At 41.2% G+C, this 22415-nt stretch overlaps 1 protein-coding gene across 1 annotated transcript in view; it reads left to right on the forward strand.

Annotated features, from left to right (window-relative positions):
* Nucleotides 1-22415, forward strand: part of BRF1 (BRF1 RNA polymerase III transcription initiation factor subunit) — a 180733-nt gene that overhangs the window by 15127 nt on the left and 143191 nt on the right. The window lies entirely within an intron of this gene.

Raw genomic sequence — 22415 nt, forward strand, 5'->3', positions numbered from 1 at the left:
TAGTTGATATGTACGTAATCTATGCTCCTAAAAGAGAATGAATAATAACAGTGTCAATTCCAGAAACAGAATGGTCTTCCAGTTTCAATTGCTGTTACTCATATCGATGGACAGGAGTTGTCATTTTTTGGATAATTAATACTCTCGTCTCATGACTCTTGGAGATGACAGCTGATGGACTGTCATATCAAAGACTGAGAAGCTGACATTTAATTAACCAGGGGATGTTGATGGGTTTTGCTCCTTTTGGGGGATGTTTTAAATAAAGATATTTTACTCAGTTAAAGTCTTACACTTATGACTCAAGCACAGAAAATCTTGACTGATAATATTTCTGCATGGGTATACAAAGGATAAGATTGATCTGATATTATACCTGCATAGGTATAGAAAGGGTAAGATTGATCTGTTATTGAAATATAGCCAGATTGCTTTACTTGGTATTATTCAGCTGACTTGTATACGGATTGTTTTATATACAGAACATTTCATTCAGCTGTTTGTACTGAACAGCATCGAGCCCTGCTTGTTTGGCAGAGTAAAGCTTGCACTTCATGTGGGCGAGTTACTATCTTACAAGTTTTTAAAAATGCCTATATAAAGTGTAACCTGTATGAGGAGTGGAATAAAACCATTAGAACACCTTTTATAGTTACTGAAGTTTGTCTTTAGATGAAGGCACTTTAATCAGAACTGTAATTTTGCACAGGTATTTTAAAAATAAATTGGCTTGTTGTGCATAAGCTCTGCCTGGTTCCTTGTCTTTTAGTTGTAGAGGAGTGACATGCTGAGGGGAGAAAATGTTATCGTCTTGCTTTTTGGAGTGTTTTTATCCTTCAAAAGCCCTTTTGGTTATATTCAACAGTAATCACAATTAAAGACAGTGTAGGCGTTTTTCTGGAGTATAAATACGGTTTCTTTCTTGGATGAGTGTTTCCTGGGGAATATGCCTGAGCATCCTCCTTCCCCACAGCTTTTGTGTGTACTGGACTCATGGGACCCCCTAATCATACACAACAGTTCTGACTTTGCTTAAAGTCTATCAGCATCATATAAAATAAATTATAGTTGCTTGAAATGAAATTATCCTCCCAAACAGTTCTGAAACAGGCAAATAATTTGTCTTTGTACCTATACCTGTCTGAGGCTCTTTATGGGTTTTCTTCTCCTTTTTGTGGCTATCCTTTATATGGAAAAGACTGTTTGGTCTTTGATTTCTGTAGCCAACCTGCATTTGTCATGCTGCCAATCTGTCTCTGGGAAAGTTCTTTTCAAGGAGCTAAGTGATGTTCTTGCTCAGTCCCAGGCATGACAACAGCAGCTGATATTTCAGGTAGAGCAATGTTTGAAAGGCTTTTCTTTCTGCTGCTGTATAATGAACTAGTTGTCTGCTGCATTTAATCACTCTTTCAGCTTCACGTAGTTTTTAATTGCAAATTGAGCTATGGCAGTGAACTTACGAGATCTCGCATTGTCACTGTGTGCCCATGATCGTGGCGCTTTTTTTTTGTGAAACTATGTTAATATCCATTGTGTTTGGACTTGAAAATGTAGCAAAGTAAATGAAATTACTGTATGTATTTTAAAGAAAATTATGAGGTTGTTCATTGAGTGAAACTGAAGGGCACTGCTAGTTGACTGTATGAAAAATGAACAGTTATTCTTGGAGCGCTATGCTGTCTGATCAGAAAAAATCCTGGGCTACTTATTTATTTGCTTGGACTACTCAGTTTCCATTTCTGTAGCTCACGGAGCTGCAGATGATGTGCTGGGATGAGTTTCCTCCAGGATGCTGGTGCAGTGCAGCTCCTGAGGCCCGTGCTGTGCCTCCCCCTCGGCTCTTACGTCAAGGCTTCCCGCAGCCTTCGGTAGCACCAACACGCGATTTTCTCCCGCGTGATGCTCTGTACGGGCTCTTGCCGAAAGGAACAACCAGGCTGTGGGAAGCGGGGATGCGCGGCGGAGCCCGGATTGCTCTGGAGATGGTCCCCGGGTGCCGGGGGAGCGGGTGTGTGTGTGGTCTGGGTGCGCTGGCCGCCTTCGCACAGCGCTTGCCAGCAACCTGCTGGCTTGATGTGATGCGGGGAAAAGTCCAGCCATGGAGCAGGGACTTGCTGCTGTTTGAAAAACAACCACGTCCCCCTGCTTTCCCTTCCTTCCCCCTCGTAGTTTGGGCCAAATTCTTCCTCGCTGTAATGTCTGGCTGTTCAGGGAGGTGAGAGGGAGGTGATCTGGTCTCACTGGCTCTGGTTTAATCACTAGCAAAGCAGCCAGGGCTGGCTGAATGTAAGATGCTTTTTGCTGCTTTTTGAGGCTTGTAATGAAAGGATGTTTAGAGTTCGATGAAAAACAGTTTTTCATTAGAATACCTAAGATAATACTTTTACAATATTTTTTCCCCATCCATTCTAAAGTGAAGAAATACAGAAGTAAAATATTCCATCTGCTCAGCAATCTGGACTCTTCTACAAAATCATTATTTTATGCATTGGTGTTTATCTATCTATCTATCTGATCTAAACAAAGCCGTGGGCAAACCTTGAAGGTTTCTGTAAGAATATCTAACACACAGAACTACTTTCTGTTATCTCATATGCTTTTGCTGTACATTTCCTTGCTATTTATAATGGGGTGGTGCTTGGCAGACTCTGCCTTTCTTTGCTGAACTTCATGTTTGTGGGTGTTTGTTTGGGAACTGGTTGCTTATAAAACCCGGGGTCTTGTTTACACTTCTTAAAATATTTATGCAGGAAAGACCTAATACTGTTGTATTTGTCCATAATCAGTTTGATTTTTGGTGTGCAGCGCTGTGCTAAGTGAGCATGCTAAGCTCCACAAGTTCAGCGAGCTCAGGACCACAAAATGCTTTGTCTCTGTTTATATAGAGCTCATATTTGTAGTAAAAACCTGCACATCTGTGAGATGATGTGAAGAGATGGTTCAACTTTGTTTTAAAGGATTTGACAAAATAGCCAAACAGTACCGTTTTTTCAAGAAACAAGAATTGTGGATAACCTACTAGTTCAAAGAAGGGACCCTTTGACAAGACTTCTGCTGTTGTCTGAGCCTCTTCAGATTGGTACAGTGTTGCCCAACTTTAATGGTTGCTTGCAAGGCTGAAATACAGAGTTCTGTGTCTTTAAATCTCATTTTACAGCTCTGTGCTGCATTACACACTCTCTCTAAATAGCTGGTTTATTCTTGTTTCCTTGCAGGCAATCTGCTCTCACTGTATCCGTGTCATACTTACAAGGGAGTTGTTCTTGACTTGGAGCTGTGACACTTTCAATAGTCTTCAGTGGCCAAAAAGAAAGGGGAGAGGGGAAGGAAGGTCAATGGCATGATTATAAATTTAAAGCTTCAGTTGCAGATATTCAAATGTGGTTTAAACTAAGTTTGAAGATTGCAGCTGCATCTAGCTTAATCCAATTTCTGAACGGTTGTACTGTGTTTTTAATAATTTCTTAAAATGAATGTGTGTTTTTCCCTCCGTCCTTTTAAATACCCAAACATTTTAATTCTAAAAGGCCAGGCATTTCTGAAGATGTTCTCTAATGTATTTTTGACTGTTTACATTTAAACTATTTGCTTAATTCTTTGACCTTTGTTGTCATTACTAATTTCATAGCTGGTTTATTACAAGGGATTGTGGAGGATTCTACTTCCTGCCAGAATTGTACAGTGTGAATTAGACCAGGACAATATATGATACATGTGAACAATCGAAGTATCGAAAGAATAGGAACAGAAAACACACCTTTATTAACAAAACTAAAATGACAAGGGAGGAGAATATAGTGGAATCCTAGAATAACTGAGATTGGAGGGGACCTCCGAAGGTCCACAGTCAAAGTGGTGGCTTTAAATTGCGTTTAAGCTGCTCAGGGCCTAGTGCAGCTGAGCTTTGGGTATCCCTGAGGAAGGATCTGATACGGTCTCTTTGGACAGCCTGTTCTCTAATGCTCGATCAACCTCACTGTGAAGACTTTTTTCCTTGTATCTAGTCAGAACTTATTTTGAAGAAATGTGACTCTTGCCTCTTGTTTTTATGCTGTATGTCTCTGTCCGTTCTGCCTCCATCTTCTTTATAACCTCCCACTGAGTAGCTGAAGACACCAATGAGACCTCCCCCTCAGCTTCCACTTCTTAAAACTGAGCAGCCTCATGCCATGTGCGTGCTCCAATATGTCAATGCCTTTTCTTGTGCAGTGGAGTCCTGAACTGGACAAAATACTTTAAACAGAATCTTGCAACTGCTGATCAGAGGATAATAATCACTTCCCTTGACATGCTGGCTGCAGTCTGAATCACGCAGCTCTGGATGCAGTTAAGCCGTCATCACTGCAGTTAGGTGCTGCTGAGTCATGTTCATCTTTTTGTTCATGAGGAATCTGGATCCTTTTCTGCAAAGCCAGTCCCTAGCCAGACAGTCCCCAGCCTGTATTGTCCTGCAGTTCTTCCATCCCAGGCATGAAAAAAAATGCATTTAGACTAGAATAGAATAAATTCAGTTGTAAGAGACCCTCAGGATCATAGAGTCCAACTGTAACCTAACCTAACTCTGGCACTAAACCATGTCCCTAAGATCCTCATCTACATGTCTTTTAAACCCCTCCAGGGATGGTGACTCCACCAGTTCCCTGGGCAGCCTGTTCCAAAGAAGTGGTGGATTTGCCTTGTTGAACTTCACGAGGTTTCTGTAAGCTCATTTCTACAGCATTCTAAGATTGCTCTGAATAGCAGCTCTGGCTGTCAGTGTATGGACCACTGTCCCAATGTGGTGATGTCTGCAGGTTGGCGAAGGGTCCTTCCTGTCCCATTGTACATGTCAATGAAGGTGTTAAACCATATTGACCTCAGTATCAATTCCACTCACAACTCTGATGGTTGGAGTGCTGGCCACCTTTGAATCCGACCCGTTTTTCACAGAGCCTGCAGTGCAGCTGTCTAACATGTATCTCCTCAGTTTGGCTGCTGAGGGTACTGAGGGAGAATGATGAATTGGGCTGAAGGAAGAGCGGTGGTTACTGTTTACCCTGACTGCAGCGTGGCTTTTACTGCATTCAGGCACCATTTGCCCTCATTAAATGTGTGCTGGCAGTTCCTGGTCACTGTCTTACCTTTTGTGTGTATGGAAATGATTTCCAGGTAGATTTGTTCCATAGCCTTCCAAGGGGCTGAGGGGAGGCTGACTCACCTCTTGTGTCCTACTTCCTCCTCTGGAAGAAAAGTCTGACACTTTCTCACTTCTAATCATAGAGAACCAACCCTGATTCCTACAGCTTTTTAAAGATGGCAAAAATGCCTCTTTTCCAAGTTCCCTTAGCATCTGCAGATGCATTCATCCGGTCCAGTTGAATTGTGTATGTAGATTTTGCAAAGTAAGCCCTTGTTTAGTCTTTCTGCGCCATGGGTAATTCTTCATTTCTTCCAAACTCATGTAAAGAGACTTGTGAGACCTAAAAACTGACCTTACCATGGAAGACCAAGGAGGCTCATGAGCTGCCACACACCCCACTTACTCAGTTTATGTGCACATCCCTATGGAATGTCACTGTGCTTTGGGGAGATCGTACCTGAAGACTGACCAATCCCCCTGGCTCCTTTGTCCTTCATGGCAGCACCTCAAGGGGTCCTGCTTACCACTTCTCTGAAACAAACTGACGCCTGCCCTCTGAAATCTGAGGTTGTCACTGTGCTACCCATCTTTCTCACACCTATCGCGATCTTAAACTTTATCATTTCAGGGCTGCTGTACTTCACGTTCTCCATGACTGCTTCCTTTCTAGATAATGGTGGGTGTATCACAGTGCTTCTCCTGCTCTGTTCCTAAAATGCTATAGAAGTCCACTGTATTGCTCATGCCCCGTGATAGTTCCCTTCCAGCAGATGTTGGAGTGGTTACAGTTCACCATGAGAACCAGGACATCTTCCTGTTGTCTAAAGAAGGCTTTATCTTCAAGATCAAGTGATCTGTAGCAGGTGTTCATGACAGTGTTTCCCTTGGCCTTGCCTCTCATCCAGATCCAGTAACTCTTTATTGGCTTGTCACTTGTGTTTCAGCAGACCTTCACACATTCAGGCTGTTTCTTTGTGTAAATTGAGTCCCCTGTCACCTGCCCTGTCTGTCTTGTGGAGCTTGTAACCATCCATCTCATGACTCCAGTCATGTGAGCTGCTCCACCATGGATCTGTCACCCCCTGGTGAATTTGTAGTTTTGCAGCTTTGCATAGACTTTGAATTCTTCCAGATTGTTTCCTTTGCTGGATAAAACCTTTTACTTGACTCCTTCCCCTGTATCAACTCCTGTCTCTGTCTTCAATTTCCATAATGAAACTTCTAGTCTAGTCCCTCCGCTATTTTCTGTTCCTTGGTTCTGTTTCTGTTGGGATAGAAGCTAATCCTAATCCTCCCATCTCCACCTTCAGTTAGTACCCCATCATGTTTTCTCTTGTAGTCTTTTAAACTAACCATTGCTTGTAGTTCTCCTTTTCTGGGTTTGTCTTGTATCCTCCTGATTTTTGTTACTCACTAAAGATTTGAAAGACTTTCTCTAACCCCCCAGACCATTGCTTCAGTTTTACCCTCCTTGATCTGTTTACTGCCTTGTCCTTTGTGAGTCCTTTGTATCATTAACAACTTTGTCTCATTCATTTCCTTCATCTTTGCATTTGAATTGATTTTCACCATCTCTCCTTGAAGGAGGGTAAGGGACATCTTCCCCTTTTGGGATGATCTGATGATCTTACATGTTTTTTGTGAGTGGGTGGTTTGGGTTTTTTTTGTGTGTGTGTGTGGTTTCTTATTATTTTATTTTTTTGTTATTGTCTCAAGTGTAGCCTTTTCCTTTGGTAAACTTCTTCATTCTCAACATACCTCTTCCATCTAGTCCCATGTTATGACTTGAGCTAGGGTGGGATTGAGCTGGCAAAGTTTAGATGTCTGTGAGCTCATCCTGAGCTCTTTTCAAGGTCTCAGCATAGAGGCAGACAGATTTAGCGTGTGATTAATTTAATCTGAGAGGAAGTCAAATGACTCATTCTCTGAAGTGTCTGTTTCTCTTCACTCACTGAAAGGAAGTCTAGATTGACTAAACTCAGATGCTCATCTGTGAAGATAAGGTTGATGAATCCTACCAGTTTGTGTCTGCGTTTGTGTGTCTCCTTGTTGACACAGACTTAACATGGCCAAAACTGAACCTACTGAATTGCATCGTACTGCTCTACCCTTTTACATGTTAACAACTTCAAGCTTCCTCCCTTTGAGGCCACTCACAGCTTTGCCTCCCCCTCTCTTGTAGATCCATCCTTTCCAGTGTCTGCTAAAACAGTATCTGCTTGAGTCTCAGTATGTATAAGCTTTCCTGGTCCTCTGCTGTGATGCAGGCTCTGGTGAGTCACAGGAGCACAGGCTGCAGCTCAGATGCTGCAGTCCTTGGTGACTGACCTTCAGGGCATCTCAATAACTTACACATCTTTCTTGGAAATTCAGTTTTCAGGGTTTGCAGGCAACTTCATTAATCGGCAAAGATGAGACAGAAAAGCCGCTTAAAGAAAAACACACAAAAATACCTCAGAGGCAGAAAACTCACTCTTTAGCCAGCATAAGTTATTCCAGGAATTTGGATAAAAACATCAGACAAAATGTATTTCCCTGCCTGTTTCCTTATTACTCTTGTGGACCCATGGAGTTTGATTCAGAGGCATCTAAGGAAGCCGAAATCCTTCTGGTGCTTTGGTTTCTCCTCCAGCACATGGAGAATCTCTTTTCTCAGATGGCTGATGAGACCCTCTGCTTCATGATCTCCAGTCACCTTTGTAAAAAGACCAGTTAAGTTCATCAGCTGATCTGGGACAACCTCTTGATTATTCATTGATTCACTAGTTCCTACTTGAGTTCAGATTTGAAAATTTTTATTGTCTTAAGCCTTGGCCATCCTTGTGTTTTGATAGGGAATGATGAATAAAGGACATGTCTGAGAGATACTTTTGATGCATTGCTTGTCCTTACAGTGACAGTATCAGAGGAGAAGCTGCTTTGTCTCCTTTAATGAGATCTGGTATGTTTCTAATGAAGAGGGTCTGGGATCCTGTAAGTAAAGAGCAGAGGATCTGCTGGAGGAAATATAACAGTAGGATTTTGCCAGGAGGCTTTTGGACAACTTAAAACTTTGAGCACAGTGTCCCACCTGGTTCAAGTATGTAAGTCAAACTTTGCTAGTCTTTTATATTCTGTTCCTGTGTTTTCTTAACCAAAAGAGGGAAAAAAATAGAAAAGGGCTTTCTGATATTCCTTGGAGGCGTTGGTTCAATTGTGGACTCAGGACGATCTCTGTTATTACTTTTAATATTGAAGATTCTCCCTGAAGTTGAAAAAATAAAGGAAAAAATTGAAGTCTTAATCAAATAAGTTAACAGATGACTTATGTTGTCTTAACTAACAACAAAAAATATTTGCGTGTTCAGCTGCTTTGAATTGCCCTGTTTGTGACTCCGGAGTTAAAAGAGTCTTTCATGACTCCTTTGCTCTGTCTCCTCTGGTGTCTGTGCTCTGTCTCTTGGTTTATTAGTTGGCTGTGGGCAGGAAAACTGTTGTGCCAGGGAAACACAAATCTCTGCTTCGTTCTGACAAACAGAAGAAGAAATGCCTTCTAAAATCCTGCATGCTTGTGAAATTTCTTGCTTAGATATAAAAGTTTTGGCCTCTTGTATCTTAAAATTTCTCACTGTTAACTGTGAGAATTTCTGTGCGACATAGAGTAGGACAATATATATCACATTTGTGGAATTCACTGACAAAGATTTATCTCCCTACAGCCTTGTGTAGGTAATTGGAACCTGTCATTTCTCTTGAGAACAATCCTTTACTTAAAGACAGTTTACCTAGCGGGCTAATGTTTTTAAAAGCATTAGCTTTTTATAGTACCATTCACAAGGAGATGAACTTGGATATTAATAGGTCTTCTCGTACAGTGTGGCAGAAAAAAGGCAACTGCCTCTCTCCTCCTTCCTCCCCCTCTAGTAGTGTCTAAAATTCTGTGCTACTAGTCTGCCTCTTTGAACAAACTACTGAATTAAACTATTTTAGCTCTGGAAGGTTGTTATACAAGCTTAAAATATACTTCAGGTAACACAGCCTGAGTTTAAGTTTCATGTAACTGCTGCTCCTCTCTGTTTTGATAATGAAAAATAACTATGCCACTTCTATGGTATAGGACTGTCTTTTAAACATTCAAATGTGGGTTTTGAAGGGCTTGTGTCATTTTACAGGCACTATGGTTCAAAACCTGAGAGGGAGAGTGTTGTTAATTTCTAATGCTGTGTTCTCTGATAGCACCTTGTTTCCCTTTTCATGTGTTGAAGGTGCCTTTTTGTTTTGCTCTATGAAATACATGGTGATGCGACAGTGCAGGGAAGCATTTCCTAAGCCTGAGGGTCTGCAAGTGTGATTTACTGGTGGAGCTATTGCATTTTTCTTGGAAGATGGCTTTTCTCCAATAATGGCCATGGCATTAAACTTCTGGGCCCTCTATAGCAGGGCTGTCAAACTCATTTTCATTGTGGGCCATGTCAGCCTCACAGTTGCCTTCAAAGGGCCGAATGTAATTTTAGGACTGTATAAATGTAGGAGTGGTTAAATTTATATGGTCCTAAAATTACATTTGCAGAGATGTTTGTACTCGTTTCACCTGCACTTTGCAGCTGGATACAGGTGTGATCCCAAGCTGCTTCCATCTCTCTGTGGCTTTTGGTCTTGGAGGAACCAGCATCCCTCTGGTGCTGTGGGATGCAGGTGGCACCAGCTCAAGTGTCCCTGTGAAGGGATTTGCAGGCACGTTGTATTCCTGTTGTAGGGCTGTGACAGCACCTGCCCAAGCACATCTGGCACGGTATCTCGCAGGCATCAGCGGTGGCTGAGGGAGCCGTGTTAGCGCAGTGCACGCCATGATGCTTCTCCACAATGTTATCACCTCGTTCCTTGTGCAGAAAGTCATCTGTGGCTTTGATCATCCTCGTTGCCTTCCCAGTTGTGCAATGGGCAAGCACTGCTGTTGTGTACACTATTGGAAAGTCACTCAGGCAAAGACTTTGGCTCCTGTTCAATGCCATTGCTATGTAAGACTTCCTCAGGTAAATAACATACACCGGTGGAAGACCCAAACGTAACTGTAGGGCTTAGATACAAATGAATAGAAACTAGAGGGCTCTGTACCAGCTACAAAATGAGTGTTTAAGTGGGAAGGTCCTATGTCCAAGACAGTCCCACTGGTACATGCATCAGCAGACTGACCTATGTCAACCTCCTGTTTAAAAAAGAAAAAAGACATTAACAAAAAACTCAGAAAAGCAAACCATGGTTCCAGCTTCAACCAAAACAACTCTGCACACATGTCCCAGTTATTTTTGACCTGGATGATTTGCTGTGCTCCCAGTAGGTACTTGTGTCAACCCAGCGAGCTGCCGTGCTGTGCTGCGCTGTGCTGTGTGCGGGTGGGAGCGGGGTGTTGTCTAAAGGGTGAGGAAATTCCCCAAGTTATGTTGCCATCAGAAGCCTTTATCTTGCAGAACAGCAGCTCTGGAGTCCGGTTCTACAATCAGCATCTCTAACAGCCAACCCAGTTTGATCCCTGACTGTCCCATCCCTCAGCTGCCCTCTCCCACTCGCCTCTTCCAAACGTGCTGAGCCTTAGCTTGGGCAATGCATCTGTTTACTGGGGCAGCGAAAAGACTTGGGTTTCACAAGCAAAATTAAAAAAGAACCAACCCTGTTTTTTATTTTCATATTTCCCTTTGATCATTTCACTCCTCCGCACGCCACCACAGAGTAGAGGAGGCAACGGGTGCCGTAGAGATGAGCGGGAGCCTCCTAAACCCGCTTTGCAGCAGGAGGGGCTCACGTTGTGAGCTTATCTCTCAAGTTTTATGGTTATTTTTTAAAATATATGTTTATAACCCACTGTCCTGTTATGTTCAGTCCTGCACAGTCAGAGCGAAGGAAGGTGTTTTCTGTTCTTTTGGCTTGACTTAGTACGAGTGGGAAGCTTTTTAGCGATGTTGTGTTCATTGACTGCTGCCGGCAGATGGATGCTCTCTCTGCTTGAAGTGCCTCAGGCCTTTATATCTTCCGCTTGCTCCCCCTCCCTCCGCCCAGCACACACCCCAGAGTGCGCAGGCTGTGCTAATTTAGTCGCAACTTAAAAAGGAATGATGAAGAAGAAATGCTCCACTCTAATAGAATTCTTGTCGCCTGTGATGTCTTTAGGGAGTACTTTTTCATTTCAGGATCCCTGAGGATTTTTCCAGCGATGTGTATTAGATGTTTTGTGATGCTTCATTGGAACAGCAGTAAAATTCTTAATTCATTAGGACCAAAAGGCTAATTGTGTTTATATATTAATCAATTCAGAATATACAGCATGCATGATATCTAGGTTGATTTTTCAAGTGATTTTAATAACCTAGGCTTGACTGTTTCTAATTCTGAGGTGGCCTCTCCATTTATATGAACTATAAACCAAACCTTTAAACAAACAGTTCATTAACTTAGTGTGTTGAAACATTTGAACCAATTCATGAATTTTTCTGAGCTGGCTGTTGCTATGTCAAGAGGTTTCCCCACTCACTGGTAGAAGTTGACTGATGTTAGTGCTGAGGAGTTTGATTTATTTATTATTATTTGTTTTTTAACAGATTCAGAAAATGTTATTGTTTACTGCTACAAATTGCATGTATTTTTAACTGAAAAAATTAAAAACTGTATACAACCAGAATTAAAACCTGTTCTGTGCTATGCCTTAACTTAGTGAATGTCTAAAATATACTGTACAGCTAAGATCACCAGGTGGTGCTGTTACACACTGCATAAAACACTTTTTGAAAATAAGTTTAAAATCTGCCATTGTCATAGTTACTCAACTGTAATTTCATGGGAGGAGTGGTGAGAAAGAGAATTTCTTTCTTTAAAGTAGAGCTTTTCCTGAAAATTTTGGGTTTGCTCTTCTGCTGTGATACCTGCTCGGAGTGGGATTTCCCACACATAGTTTATGACCATCTCTGCTGTAAAAATGGTATATGGGCTAATTCAGGAGGTTGGATGCTGTAGCCCTTGTGATTCCTCCTTGGGTGATGGGTTCGTGGAATCTTGCAGTGAGTAATGAGGGAGGATAACATGTGGGTACTGCACGTTTTAATCAAAGGTAGAAGGATGAAGAGTGATGTCTCCTTGTAATCTGAACATGACCTGTTTGCTGAATGACATTTGATTTAACCTTGTGAGTTTTGAAGGGCAAAATTCCAGGCTGCTGTGGGAGGATGCTCCTTACAAAAATAATCCAGGCTCCTAATACATGGCTTTTTTAATGTCTTCATTAAATGCAATGCTCTTCTTCTCACTTAAAATCACACATATAATATAAATTAATTTTCCCCCTCTATAGTTGTACAGTAATTAGAGTGGTAAAGAAAGTTGTTTTTTTGCTAAGGCTTTGCAGAGCTGGCTGTTTATGGATAAACCATTGAATGGAAAATTATGAATTTAAAGTTGCAGACTATTCCTTTAGATGAAGGTTTTTTTCTCTTTGTATGCAAATACTTGAATAATTTTGGATAATAAAGACAACTAAGTACTTGTCTTAGACTAAACTTAAGCACTGTCAATGATGTAGATAGAAATGAAGGAAGTTTGATTGCGGGAGGGTGGAAGAGTTATCAAATGCACAGCTCTTCTGAAGGCAATAATATTGCCATCATTTTAGACTTCCAACATTGAGAATGTAACACTTGAAAAGTGAGTTGAATTGTTTCCTACATAGTAATTTTTTAACTTTGTTTTCTAATAGAAATTATAAGCAAATGATTAAGTAGAGGCAGAAGTACGGTGTGGTCCCCTCCAACCCAGGCTCCAGCTTGGGTAAGGAGTTGGGTTCAGCATGTTTAAACCTGGTTTTGAGCTGTGCTGTTCAGATCTACTCTGCACATCAGCAGGAGCTGTGTTTGCTTGGCATTACCATTTGGGATCCCAAATGTGTACCTAGAAATCTAGCTTTAATCACCTAGATTTAAAGCCTTTATGCTCTTAGAACAAAACTGTCCCAAACAAACACAGCATAAAATAACTGAAAAGGTAATTGATTGCTTAGCTGTTTTAAGTCAGTTCAGAGGATTCCTGCGTTTTCAACCCGAAGAGGCTTATCTTAAGTATGAACAATAGTAAAAGCAAACATGGATCTTCAAAGAAAGGTCATTAGCACTGAATGCAGCCAAACAAGTGGCTAATTATATTCAAATATGTGATTCCCTAAAAAATTGTATTATGCTAATGAGCATATACATTATTTTTTAATAAAATCAATTAGGAATGGCACTTTTATAAGAAAGCCAAATATTCTTCATTTATGTGCTGTAAGACCACACAGTTGATTAGTAGTGCTTTTTGCCAATACATTATGAAATGCATAATATGAAGAAAGCAGTTTAGGATCATAGTTCCAGTTTCTGGGGGTGTACACAGAGTTGGACTCATGTGCAAGAATTAGACACACATGTTTTTTCTATATGATTGTCATTCATTAGAGAGAGTGTATATAATAGTATTTACATTGTACCTTAGATATGCTGTTCGATTGCTTTTATAAAACAATATTGAGGGAAAGCATTCCATGTACTTTTTCAGTAGGGATCATGAACTTAGTATGACTACAGAGGGAGGTGTATAAAGTTCAGTAGTTTGCACTTTGCTTTGTAGTCCATTTAGGATGAATTTCTGCAAAGGGCTTGTTCTCCAGATACTGGTCGTTAGATCTGTTCTGAGGGGGGTTTTGGTAGCAGTATAGAACATACTGAACCTGAAGGTTGCTTATTTCCTATCCTTGCAAGGTTAATATATAAGATGCAGCCATGTTTGATTTTCTTCCTTTTTAGAAAGCATCACATTATCGTGCCTTGAAGTGTGATATAAACACTTCAGAGTCTCCAGGCTCGCTCTCATGGGTAGCTCGGGTGCTAGAACACAGGTGTTCATCCGTAGCAGTCATCCTGGGACTCATTTTCAGGGTTTTGCAGGACCACTTGCTGCAGAAAGCCATTTCTAGCCCCTTGGGGCATGTCTGCACGTACATGCAAGTTTATACAGATGCACAGGAATCCTTTTACATGGGAAAAGACACTTTTGTGTATCAGGTTGGGAGCTTGGTGTCATTGCTCATGGAATATGCATATACTGCATATATGCAATATACTGCATGTTGTGATGGAGTACATGGACAGATGTGAACTTCTTCCCAACTCTTTGTAGCATCTTCAGTGAATCAGAGGAGTTGCATGCTACTGATGAATTGCTCTCAAGGCTGCTGCTGTATTTCTTGCCAATGCCAGTCTCCCGTCTCTCCCTTGCTCTGGCTGATGCCTGCAGAAAACTGGCTGCTTTTTGGGTTTTTTTCCCTTGGTTTGTGGCTCAGCGCAAAACCTGAAGAGCCCTGGGAGCTGGTGCATGGGGTGGTGGTGGGATGGATGGGGGATGTCGGATTCCCCCTTTCAACTGTGTCTGGCAACTTCATCCTCTGATATTTTACCTAATTTGTTATAAAAGAAGAAAGCAGATTTCTTCTAATCACTAAAAGATTAGGAAAATGCTCTTACAAAATTAAAATGATAAGAAGTACAGCCCCTGCTGCTCCAGTTGTACCTAATCTTCAGGCTGAGGTTTTTGTGCGTTCTCTCCTGTTCCTTACCCTAGGTTTGCTGTGGAGAGAGGAAAGCAAACTTTATATGGAAAAGCAGTAAATCAGTAATAGCTCTTAGTTTATCATTCACTCATTTCGAACTACCAACCTCCATTTTAAATGTGAGATGAATCTTCAGTATTTGCTAATCCAAATTCATCCCCATTTCCGAAGGTGAGCGCAGCTATCTTCCTATTGTCAGCAAATTGGCCTCTGTAAATGAGGGAGATTATAGAAGGGTTGCATTATTATTCTGAGCCTCATGCGGCTTGCCAAATCCAAGCAGGTGTATGTTTGGTTACTTTCCTGGCTGTGAAAGCTCCAGGAGCTCAGGGAAATAGCTAGAAATAAAACTATTGAATGTCAGCTGAAATCTTGTAAGTGATTTCATGGCAGTAATAATGTGGGTAAATAGCTTTGCAAATACAGTCCCTTTCCACCTGAAAACAATATATATTTCTATATCCTAAAGCTACTTTTTTGGGGGGTGGGTGGGAGGTGGGGAAATAATCAGAAATTTTTAGCTGCATGAGATCTTTGTTTTTAAGCTTAAATACATGGAAAACAATTTACAAGCTTGCTTAGTGATACTGTGGGAAAATGTGTATCTCGAGACAATTCAAAATCATCTCAAAGTAGATTTAGAAACTATGGTTCCTAACATGCACTAGAAAAAAAAATACTGCTTTTGATGCAAGCTGAATCAGTCCTTGAGCGTGTCAAGAAAGAACACCACTTTTCAAGTGATTTTTGGAACAAATCCAGGGTGCTTGTGAGGTGACGTTTGTTGTCTGAGTGGTCTGTGTTGTTCCAGCTGGCCCTATACCCACAGTTAACTCTTGCTTGCTGCCAGCTTCTTTCTTGAGAGCAAACGGGTGTCTGGAGCTCTGGTGAAAATAAAATTGGTCGACATCCTGTGGATCATAAACATACTTCTGTCTCTTTCCATTCTTGGTCTGTGGTGAGTCTACTGTATATTGATGGCTGATGGTCCCTTCAAGGATAGTTTGTAGCTTAATTTCAGATCCTGAAGAACCAGGAACAGGCATGACGTTATTTCTGAAGGATTACAGTGGTGCTCACATATTCTTTTTGCCATTGACTAGACAGTTTTCCTACTGTAGGTGTGGGTAGTTTTGTTTTCCCCCTCTGCTCTTTACTTTTTACCTGACATAGCCAATGAATTTCATTCTGAGATCATTGCAGTGATTGATACCAGCTTTAATAAGAAAAAGTAACTTGATGTTGATCGAGGTCTTTGACACAGAGAAATGAAGCTTTGAGGTTATTTTGGATTTCTGACAAACGCTGGTTTGCTGTGCCGGGAAAGTCAAGTTATGGGCTTACAGTGACACCAAGTATTAAATACCAAATATAATCCTAAGAAAACATCAGGAGGAGATAAAGATGAGCATGAGGGAGTTCAAGCGGTGGCATGGAAACAAAAATGAAGTTCTTCAAAGAGTATGTTTGGAGTGATTCGACTGCGAGGGCCACCTGCCTCCGTGGTTCAACGTGGAGAATTGCGGGCGGTTTTCTGTCTCCGCTCGCTATTAAGCTAAGGAGAAGGATCCTGATGTCAGATATCTGTTCCTGATTTAGCCCATGGAAAGCATAAAAGGGAGACAACACAGTAACAGCCACTTGGAACAAAATACTGTTGAAGTTTGAGTGCTGTGATTTCAAAATGATAAGAGGCACAGTTACCAGAAGCTAAAACCACAATTGATTTGGGGCTCTCAGAAACGTTGGATTGTGCCGAGAGCAGCTTCCCATCTATAGGAGCATGGCTTTCTATAGGAGTTGAATACTGGGGATAATTAAAACTGGATTAAACGAAGTGGCACCTATATTTCTTGTTACATGATAATGTAGTAGGACGGTGCTTGACCATACAGAAATGTTAAGTGTGTCCTGAAGCTGTAGCTGCCATGGATATGTGCATGTAAGTTCATCTTGCATAAAGCCAAGCAGTATTTCATCTGCCTGTCTGCTTTTCCTAACACTCCAGAGTAAAATACAAGAGGTAAGGAGGAGGATGGGCCAGATTATAATTGTTTTGTGGAGGAAAAGCGTGGTCCTTGAGGTTGATTGATGTAGCAGCAGAACTTCTGAGACCTTCCGTGAGGAGCAGCTTCTAGCATAAACAGGTCTGAAGCAGGCGGGTGATTGAAGTGTTTGTTTGTTCTCGTGGTTCTTAAGAGGCCAGTAAATAGAATTTACTCTGTGGACTCTACCAAAGCAATATGTATGTTAGGTTCAAGAGGATGCTGATGTTAAGCGGTTTCTTAGGGTGGCTTCCTTGATTGCAGCTCCACAAAGAGGAAAACAGTAAAAACACATTTTGGCATTCATGGCATCTGCCTAATTGCAACTCTGACGCAGGTATGTTTTATAGCAAATTTATTTTAAAAAAGAGATTTTTCCAAACACTGTCACTTATCAGAAAACTGCTATAAAGTTGAGACCTATCTGTAGTCAGACTTAGATGTTATTAAATTCAGACAGATCATTTTCACAGCTGGTGTAAGAACCATTTCTGGGGTAGGTTGCAATCAGCTTTCTTGCCTGTGTTGAACATCGGCATCTACTGTGTAGCAGCAGTGACAGTATCAGGGGAGAAGAATCCACATCTCCTGTAATGAGATCCGTTAGGTTGCTGCATAGCAATCATCACATAAATCCACTGATTTCTGTTTAAGTCTTTAGTCAGTATGTTCTCTGGTAGCGATTTTTCACCATGCCATATTACCTAGGGGAAAATGAATTAATAATGCATCTCGTCTTGGATATGTATGTTTAATGGATGATCTCACATCCTATCTTGGAGTCATACTGCACAGAAAGAACCCTGTTGTAATTGATCTTTGAGGTTTAGCGGATAAAGAACAGAAAAATGTAATTGTGCTTACCTGAAAGTTTCTTGAGCTGCTGAGGACTGGCACAGTAGAGATGAGTGGATTTTCTAGAAGAACAGAGGAAGTCGCTATCTAAACATTTGGTTACGGACAAAATTTCCAGACTTTGTTGCTTGTTCATGAACAAGTTGAGGTGCGCGTTGGTGCTTTGTTTGTGGTTTTTTTTTTTTTTTCTTGCCCTCCTTCCCAAAGTGTTGTTAATACAATATTTAATTTAGGAAAACTCAAATGCAGTGGTGACTGGGAACTTGAGTAGGTGGATCTTTGCTGCTTGGGAAGGAAAGGGTGGGGGGATTTTTCCCCCTGTTTTGTACATTCAGAATGATTCTGTCATGCAGAGCAGTCTCCCTTAAGCTTTACAGTTTTGAAATAGTGTAAGAACTTACTTTAACCTAGTGAGTCATCTTATCCCATTTTTCTTACACATGTTCATTCCATATCATGCCTTTTTTCTTGTGTTTTGCCCTTGCTGGGTTCATGTGTTCCGAGCAGTGGGAGTTTCCATCAGTTCCCTTGGGAAACTATTAGGAGGTACAATGAGTTTTGTTCTAAGTTCCTGTTAACATAGTGCTAACATTTTCCTTCAGTTTCACATTATTAGTTCTTAGGCATGAAACCACGCTTATATCTATTTATGGCTTAAACTTCCATAGTCTTCCAGAAATCTAGTGATCGTCTGCCCTTCTCTTTACAAATCATGTTCGGTAATTTGCTGAAGGCTGTAAGTTCAATGTCTAGGTCTTTAAGCACCCATCCTGTATCCTCTCGCCGTGCTCTCCATCTTTAATTATAGGGTGATTTGGGTTCCTGAGGAGGGGAGCAAAGTCTAGTGAGAATTCCCGCTTCCCAGAAAAGTTGCTGATGACATCCGCTATGTAAAGAGTAGCTTCATATAGATGGAAGAGATCACATACATATGGATAGATACTATTCAGATGCGCCGAATACTTTCTAAGAGGGTCACATTGGCTCTGTAGAAATACATAGATGGCATTTTAATTTTAATTCTTTACTGGAACGGCCTGTACATCTGACTTATATAAATGTTATTGTTTAAAGAAATATGATGCTGTTCCTGAAACATGTGCATTTTCTCTTTAAACATAAATTTCCTTTCAACTCCAAGCTGAAGCAGATAGCACAAGAGACGGGCTTGATAAATAGCATCCCTGATTCGCCACATTGTTTAGCTGAGATTTGTGGCAACCTTCACTTATTTTTAGTTTATAAAGGAAGGAAATGCAAAGTTGAGGCTGAAGGGCTGTCTGTAACTTCTTCCATCATTTGTGGGAAGAATAGAGATAAAATCATCAGGAGCAGTTGTAGCTCTGGTCTAAATAGGCATTTTGTCGTGGTGAAGGAGAGGAGCCCCCTCAGACTCACCCTCCTTGCTTGTTATCTGTAGCTGATGGACTCAGCTGCCAGGGACAAACTAAGGGCAGAATTTCATTCTTTAGCTGCAGCCCGAATAAAGATTGATGCTCTCCTACCTAACTGCCAGGTTTCTTATCCCTTCCATATAAAGGAAGAAGTATTTGACCGTTCTTGTCAGCTTCATATAAAAACACCTTAAATAAGTATTAACCTAATACATTCTTTCTTGCTTTTGTAATGACTGTGCCTTTCCCAGCTTGATTTTGCTTCTTCTCTCTTTCTGCTTCCATTTTTAGATCATGTTTTATCTCTTATCCCTTTGATATCTTTAATAACTGCTTCTCTTTCTTCACCCCCCCTCAGCTACTTCTCTCTGCATCCTTTTTCCCTTGAAGCATTCTCACCGTATTGCATTTCTTTGGAGATTATTTAAGAAATTTGCCTATTGGTTGATTTTAATGAAATTTTTCTTTTTGGAATTATTGTGTCCTGCATCTTCTTTTGACTGTCATTGGATAAGGTTTGGATGGTGACAAAGTGATTTTTGTTAGTTTTGCATGTCGAATTAGAGGGGAAAGGAAAGAAAGAGGAAAGAACAAAACACCAAACCAAAAACCCACCCAAAACTAGGACCAAAAAGTAGCTTTGGGCTTACAGACCTTTTGCAATCCTGGAGAAGAAGCATCCACTGTAAGTCAAGTACAAGTCAGAGCGGGCATTTGTCTCTGTCAGGAAGGTCTTTCTTGCCTGCACAGTCAGATGATGGAGACTGGAATAATTTAGCACTAGCAGTTGTATTTTGACAGAACAACTGGCGTGCAGAGGAGCAGGGCTGAGCTCTAGGGGAGGAAAATTGTTGTGCGCGTGTCTGAGGACAAGTAAATTCTCAGCCATGTTATGAAAGGTGAGCGTTAAACGTGGACAAGGAAAGTGGGGAAGGTTCAGAGAAATCCGGAGAAGCCTCTTGGCAGGAAAAGGGAGAGGCTGGACTGGCTTTTTTAGCAGGGAAGGTGGAATAAACAATCTTAGTATGCATGACCTTAGCTAATAGTTGCTGCAGTGCAGCTGAGAAGCGACAATTGTTCAGCTGCGGTAGCTCAATCACTTCTGCTCCTGGCCCTGTCCCCTTGGTCTCAGGGGTGGACACCTTCAGTCCTGCCATCTCCTCGTCCACGCGAAACGTCTCGGCTCCTGGGGCTCCTGCCGCTTCCATGGCGTCTGCGAGATGCTGAAAAATGGCTCCTGTCAGTTTTCACTCTTCTTTGCCTTGCAAAAGCTCTGATCTGCAGGGAAAGCGCTAGAACTTGCTGTCAGCAACCAGATAACATTGCACTGATTTATATGCTGTTCGCATCTGTAAAGTTTTCCATTGCAGCAATGGATCCTTTTGTGTTGAGTCTTCATTTTTGTTTTGTTTTAAAGATTCTGATAACTTTTACCAATAGGTAACAGATTATTTTTTTTCCTATATTGTGCTGTATTCTTGAGTTTTTGTAGCTGTGTAGATTGGTGACAGCTGCTTTTCAGTTAAACATTTTTTGCATTGTAGGTATGAAACAGGTTCTGATCTCTCCAATAATGCCAGCATTATGGGTTTTAAAAAAAAATTTTACGGAGTGATCTTTTCAAAACTGTCAGATTATGTCATGAGTATTTTTTTTTTCCTTTGTTTTCCCTTTTTCTTGTGATTTAGAAGAGATTTTGGATGGCTGAAGGTGGTGCTTGGATCCGCAGTAATGCTGTGTGACAGCAGAAATGTTTCATTTCTTGTTGTGACAAGAGTAACAATTGGTAATTGATAAGTGTGGGGAAAAAGCTTTGCATGTATATACATATAGAAAAATCTCCAGGAATAACTGTCATTTAAAATGTAATTTTAAAAAAATAAATCACTGTCCAAACAAAACAGAGGAAGATTAAAGCACAGCCTAACTGATGGTGCTTTCAGAAGGAAGCCTTGCATGCTCGAAAGCTACCACTGCCTAAAAGTTCTTGATATCTTACATTTTTCTTTCAGATTCCCTTGATGTCAGATAGGTAAGGACTATGCTACATTAATCATACATGTGCTCACAGTTCTTGCCAGCTATGCGGCCTTCCAGCTGTTCCAGCTTTGAAACAGCTGCAAATCTTACGCGAGTAAAAAATGCGGTTGACAAAACTTCTGGAATTAAAAAAAGTCCATATTTGCTTGCTTCCAAAATTAATCTGAAATGACCTGAAGCATTCCACTATACAACTAATAAACATGTTAGTGTTTGTCTAAACTGTGATAAGTCAGACTTTTGTGTAAGCACACTTGTGTCAGAAGGGCAGTGAGGACTGGGCAATAGCAGGGAAGTGGGAAGAGGCACCAGGATAGTTTGGGCTTTTCTTTTTGACCCGTTTAGGCTGCAGTCTCGCATTTGGTTTGAGTTGATCCCCGTGTACGCTGCTGCTGACAGCATTTCTCCTCACCCCAGCCACATTCTGCTGCCATTAGGGCTTGAGGGGCTGCTTGTTGAATTCTCTGGGGGAGCTGATCCAAATTAAAATTTAGCTTTTTGTTGTTGGGGCTAATTTTCAGCAGAGCAAGTTTCCTCATCTGTATCAGCATTCAGCCATGTAGATGTGATGTTGGAGGTGGGAACACTGTTTGCAGCAAGAGCTTGGGCTTTAGCTTGTCTTAAAACAGTCCTAATCCCATGCCTTCAGATTCTAGACTGTGGTGTTGTGTTGTTTTTTTAATGCCAGCATCGGCTGTGGTTTTCTAACTTGACACCAGAAGTGGACTTAATTAAGGACTTTATGAGTTCTTATAAGAAGTTATAAGAACTTATAAGTTCTTATATAACTTTATAAGTTCTTTAGCTATGCTAAAAAACCAAAATTAACCAGGGGTAAGAAGCAAGCTAGCTGCTGTCTAAGGACGATGGGACAAGTTTAGCAATAGGTTGAAGGGGGGGTAGCAGTTATAGATGGGTAATGGGAGTGGGAATGAAGTGGCAGCAGTGGAAATGGCACCTGCGAGGGAAGCTGAATTCCAGGCACTGAATGCAAAAAGTCAGTGGAACCGCTTACAATGCCAATTTTTTCAGAGTGGGTAAGGCAAATAGATTCAAATGGCCAGTTGTTGTATATGCAAAAGAAGCTGACCACGTGGGATCAGTATCATATAATCAGGGAATGGAAAAAGTGCTTGAGAAGGGGGGGTGGGAGAAGTTACGTGGGTGCTTTGCAGGCCTGCATTGGCATTAATGGAATACAAGGACCGATTTTGAGGGGATGAATACTAGAAGTACAGATAAGTGCTGGGAAGTGATGGTAACAGCAGATTGTCGAGGTGAAAGAAAAGTAGCTCAGTATCAAATATTTAAGAAGTGGTTGGAGTAGTGACCACTATCTGGATTTTTAAGCCATTAAT

The sequence above is a fragment of the Columba livia genome, chromosome 5 (assembly GCF_036013475.1).
Source record: "Columba livia isolate bColLiv1 breed racing homer chromosome 5, bColLiv1.pat.W.v2, whole genome shotgun sequence".
NCBI classification, from domain to species: Eukaryota; Metazoa; Chordata; class Aves; order Columbiformes; family Columbidae; genus Columba; species Columba livia.